This window comes from Capsicum annuum, chromosome 5 (assembly GCF_002878395.1).
Source record: "Capsicum annuum cultivar UCD-10X-F1 chromosome 5, UCD10Xv1.1, whole genome shotgun sequence".
Taxonomy (NCBI): domain Eukaryota; kingdom Viridiplantae; phylum Streptophyta; class Magnoliopsida; order Solanales; family Solanaceae; genus Capsicum; species Capsicum annuum.
This window is the reverse complement of record NC_061115.1, coordinates 98,032,512-98,038,636: the sequence shown is the minus strand read 5'-3', so window position 1 is coordinate 98,038,636 and position 6,125 is coordinate 98,032,512.

Here is a 6,125-nt window from a genome sequence, read left to right as displayed (position 1 = left end):
TCGCCAACCTCTAAAAAAATGATCAAATATTGGTAATGCATGCGGACAGTTAAAATACAAGGAAGATAAAATGACGGAGGACTTGGGCAGAAAAATTCCCAACACCCAATCAAAAGAGAGGTTTCCCAAAGTCCAACCGATAAAGCAAAGAAAATGGTGAAAAGCATTGTTGGAAGGTTAATTGATGAAGGGAAGTTTGATAAGTTGGTTCGGTGGATGCTCCTTGACAAATTTATACATGTCAACATCTTACTACGATGATAACTAAGGTGATGAGTGAGACGCAATCCACAAATGCCATAAAGATGGCTCGTATCATTTTTATTATATTTTTATAGTACTGATGTTAGTTTTTAGATATAAATAACTCATGCATGTGTGAACTATAGAGTGCTTTTCATAAGCTTAGAAATGAAGAAGATTTCATAATTTGAGGTGAAAACCAACTAAAGGATTAATGAGCACCAAGTAAGAAAGAAAGCTGGACAAAGGAAAAATAGGGGAAAAGACATGCCCTCGATTATTACGACTGCGGTCCCCATGCGTGATAGCGGTTAACTGCTCGTTGATTCACCAACAACCTCCCTAATTTCCTCACACCTTCGCTCAAGTTCTTGTATGCAGGAATGGTCTAATCTAAAGATAAATGGTGATGGTGTAAAATCTAAAAAGGATAGCGGTCTTTGATGGAGTTTCAGGGAGTACCCCTATCTCTTTGTTAGCTTTGATTATTGATGCAGTAGGGACACGGCTACTTTTTTGGTTGGGGGTGTTTTCTTATTCATTTCATTTAGGCTTGTATTAGTGATATTGCTTTGTAATTTTGGAAGTCCACTTTTGCCTAAAGAGACTACCAATACATAAGAATTACCCCTAGTCTCTCTCTTCGAGCCTTTGGACTTTTCTTTGGCAACCACATTATAAGTTGTGACTCTTTTATTTATCTGTTCTTGATACCTATCCTCCTTGAACTTTAGAATGAAAATTGAGGCTAAAACCCTAAGTTGGCGGTGGTGGAAAGAGAAAGAAGTATAGTTGGGCCACGAAGTCTTAAGAAAGTTCCTACAATCTTGAGAAATTAAAGATTTTTGGATTTTAATAAAGAAAAGATCCCATAAAGGAAAGAAAGGCTTATTCTATGTGTAAAAATTAATAAAGAAGGAAAAATAGAAACTGGGAAAAACAAGAAAAAGTAATTGTCTTTAAACTTGGGAAAGTATGTAATTGTCTTTGAATGATAAATCTCATAGATTCTTCGTGAAGAATGAATGCTTCGGATTATTCTTATGGTATATTTATCATTACTTTCTTTATGAGTAACTATGTAATTTAGTCTTGGGATTATGTTGAACTAGAGTGTAATTATGTGTGTATATTATTGTGTTTACATGTATTTTAGTTGTTGATTATGGATTCAACCATTGCTTAAGCTCACAGGTTGGAATTTGAGGGTTGAAAACCCCAAATCTCCAAATGGGTTTACTGGGATAAATCTCGAAAATCTATAAACCCTTTATCATCCTCAAAAGAGGGATGAAAGTGAATATTAGGTAACCCATAACATCCTCAAAGGATGGTTATTGAGGGATAAAGCAATAATGGATAATTGATCCTATGGTTTACTACCTTTTTCAATCTTAGAAATATGTGTATTAGGAGTGTAAATCATGTCAAGAGTATCATCCTAGAAATAGGGATGCTTGGATTAAGGTCTTGGGTGATTATGACAATGTGTACACTTATTAGGTGCTCGAAAGACCCAACGGGTGAACTCACTGTTGTTTTATTGAAAGATTTACTCCAATGAACTTTGACCTAGTCTATCCTTTAGTTAACAATTAAATTTCATGATGAACCAACATAACCCCACATTCATTACCTCTAGGTAGGCATAATCCCAAGATTTCCCTCAAATATTAAATTCTAAGTAGAAGTTTTATTCACCAAGTGCTTGTTAAAGTTTGTTGTGAAGAATTCCCAAGAAAATCCCTTCATTTTATTTTACATGTCATTTTTATTAGCATTTTGGGTAATCTCTCAGTAGTTCGAGCATCCTTAGGTTTTGAAGTCTATAGTTCACTCCTCAAGATTCAACCCTAATTCAAATTGGGTTACTTGACTACGATCGCCTCACCCTTAATTATGGGAGTGAGTTGAGCATTATCAGGCCCTCAACTCATATGATGGTTAGTGTGTTTTGGGTTTCATTCTATTCAAGATGCGAGTGGGCATTTTACTAGCTGTGTGTTAGGGTATGAGTAGTATGGTACCTAACCATATGATGTCTAATATGTCTAGAATAGAGAATTCTTCCTAGGGTATGATCTAGGGTTTACTAATCGTATAATTGGATACTATTTGGTCTAGGTACACATATGTTGTACAGTGTTGAAGTACAACTTGATGTCTAGGGTAAATATAGTTTGCACCACTCATATGTTTGTGTATGAGTTAAGGGGGAGTCGTACCCTCTTTTGCACATTTTTCAGCTTTTAAGCTAAGGATATTTTAGACATTTCCCACCCCAAAAACCATAAGTACCCACATCTTATAACATATTGTTGACCCTCGTAACACACCTTTGAAAGATCAATACATTCTCAAATCCTCTTTAAATCCACTCCTGAAGATTGGGCTAGGGTGTTTACAAGGTGTCTATCTAAAGGTTCAAAGGTCACTTCCCTCATTATCAGTTCATGAAAAATCATGTGTGTTAAATATGTTGATGATTACATAATGGCGGTTTTGAAAACCAATATTGGGGGGTTTTTTTTTGTATACTATTGAATATTGTTTACTTTTTGTTTAACCTGTGTTTATATATTTTTTTGATAATGGTTTTCACATGTGGGTTCTTGGTAATTGTGGTTTAACAAATGAGTCTTGGGTAACCATAAACATGATGATTTTTACTTTGGTTTTGGACTTAGTAAAAGTATACCCTCAAAGTATTTGTGAAAATGCCTACGAGAATAAACTAGTCACATGTTAATGATATTTTGAACAAAGGCATTGGCCTAATGAATATGAATCGTTGGTAAATGGTTTTGTAAATGCCTTGGTCGCCATGTTATTATTTAAGAGGTAACTTGGTGGTTAATTTTTCTAAAAAGGGTTTGTGTCCCTCTAGATTAACTTGATTTATGTCTTTTTCTGACAATGGGTTTGGGTCCCTAAACTTAAAATGGAATTAGTGTCTTTGTTAGACAATGGATTTAAGTCCCAAAGTAAAATGAATTCTTGGTTGATTGATAATGATAATGGCATGTTGTACGCTTGCAAATGGTGTTGGTATGATGATACCAACTAAGTGCCTTCGACAAAAAATTAGATTAAATGTTGTTTATGTGTAATGGTTATTTTAATTGGGATTTAAAAGAATTGTGTAGCTGAGTTTTAAAGGTAGAGGTATCGGGGGGATCAACACTGCAAAACATGTTTACCAATGTAGGGGTCGAAACATCCTGAGGTTTGAGTCCTCTTGTTTACTATGACTAGGAGATATAAGTCTCCCATAATACATGATGCAAGAGGTTTGAGTCCCCCATATCATACTACATGATTGGGTGACTAAGTCACCTTAATATATTAGTGGGAGGTTTGTGTCCCCCATGAGTATATGTAATATTGATCTCTAGTTTGTGTGGCCACATAAACTGGCCCAATAAGCGAGTGAGAGTTTGAGGCCATATATCCCCTGGGTGTTACTAATATAACAACCAAACTACACAACCCACGTTAAGATTTCTATGGTCCATGTTAAACCTTGTTCCCTACCTTGGCATGTTATATATATGTATGTATTGCATTGGTTATATGCATTGACCGATTGGTTTTGTACTATTGGCATTATATTATGCTTATCCTTGAGTTAAATACTAGTGCTCCAACTGCTAACCTTCTTCGAATGTCGTATCCCCATGTAATGCAGGTGTTTGTTATACTATCATACCTCCTGCTCAGTGACTTGGATTTGTGGAAAGCTTATGTTAACTTGAAGTGGTGAGCTTCCATACTTCGAAAGGCTCTATTTCTTTTATTTAGCATCTTTTTCTATTATTAGGTTTTGACTTAGATACTGGGTTATGGCAATTGTAGGGGATATGTCCCGACCAAATATTTATGGATTGTTTTAGAGGCTTTGTATGAACAAAATATGGACTTGGGTATGCTATGGAATGGATATGAATTTTGTTATATTATGGTTATTGGTTGGTATTTGTTGGTTTGACTTATTTGGGTTGGTCATGATCATGGACCTATCCCAAAGTCTTTGAGTTATAAATTACTCTATCTCGTTATAAGGTCAGAATCCATCTAACTCAGGGTATATGTTGATTAGTTGGATTGAATATTAGGGGTGATCTCCGGTCCTTGTTAGACTTGAGATGCCCATTACGACAAGGTCCTGGTTTGGGTTGGGTTGTGTCAAGTTGGTATCACAGCCTAGGTTTTGGTGTTTGGGGTGTCCATAAAGCCATGTTAAGTTTAGTCTTTCTTATGAGTGTGTTGTGCACCACACATAATCAAGAGGCTACGAAGTATTTACGAATATTTCCCTTTCTTTCTATTTTAGTTTGAGCCATAGAAAAGTTTTTAATCCCTCTTACTTCTATTTGTTTGCCTTTCAGATCACATCTTCAAGGAATTGTAAACTCGTGGGAACTCTTCCATCTCTACATAGGAAAATATAAATAGAGATCATCCTACCTATGGGGTACAGACCCAATCTAGGGTCTCTACTTCTGATTGCTCTCATAGAATCCCATTTGTCTCTTCTAATCTTTCTCTAGGTGGTGACACCCTTGCTTAGTCACCTTAAGGAGACATTTCCAAGACGGAGTTCCATTGTTCTATTTAGCTATTTGCCCTAATAGTGGTCTCTCTTCTACACTAGTCCTATCTTGTGGGTAGGAGTCAGGAAAGGATGGGGGAAAGGAATAACAAGAAGTTCAGATATTTATAGTAGGATGGGGTCGCTGTAATAATGGTAGTTATGAGAGACAATGGATTAATGAAATAAGTTTGGGAAAATCTAGTTCTTACCCGTCGACTAGAGCCCCTTACCATAGGCCATCTAGTGAACATCAATTTCAAAATAGTATAATAGAGCCCCTTACCATAGGCCATCTAGTGAATGTCAATTTCAATACCAATATAATAGGGCCCAGTTGGTTCCACCCTATACTCTTTTCTAATTTTATGGCCAGTTACACCGTTGGTGTCGTGAAGGGAAGAATCAATGCTTCACTTATGGTTAGATTGGTTATATTCGGTGAAATTGTCCTTCAAGAGTTGCTTCTGGGTCCAACAGGATTCCCGTTGCCTCTCCATTAGCTTATGTATAATAGGTTGCCAATTTTAGCTCTGGTAATAGATGGAACCTCCTTGATTCTCTTACTACTCACCATGAATCTAAAGCATCTCTAGATGTTGCCCTTGGTATGTTGAAACTCTATTTCTGTGGGGTGTACTATTTACTTGATTTAGGGTCCACTTTTTCTTATATGACCCTATTTGTTGTTGTACATTTTGGCTTTGGTCTTGAGTTTAGTTTTTATCCCTTTTCGGTATCTACCTGATTAGTGACCCTGTGGTTGCTTAAAAAAACTATAAGGGGTGTGTGGTATAGGTAGGAAGCCTAAGTGTTGAAGTACGACTGGAGGCTATATCATTAGATAGATAAGAGTGTCGGGTTACAAGAGTAAGTTATACTCAGTTTCGAGATAGGGGTGCCATATATACCTAGCTTATGTCCTTAAGATTTCTCATCATGGAGAAGTCTAGGGAGTTGTTATATGGTGTTATGTAGAGCAAAATTGGGGGATAAGTATATGGCCTATGTGAAATCTTTGTATAGGTTTAAGATGTGTGGATATATGGGGATATGATATTAGAGGAGTAATGTTGTTATTCTAAGGAGTCTGATCTGAGGTAGATTTATGCACTGCAGTGTTGTTATCTGGGCTTATTTAGTTGTGTTTTGATGTTTTATTGTGTTCTTAATGAGTCAATGGTGATATAAATTAGCATCTAAATGTCTAAGTAATCAATAATAATGTTTAAGGTGTATTTCAAAAAAGTTTGGATTCAAATTGATAATTTAGATTTCATATGAGAAAACT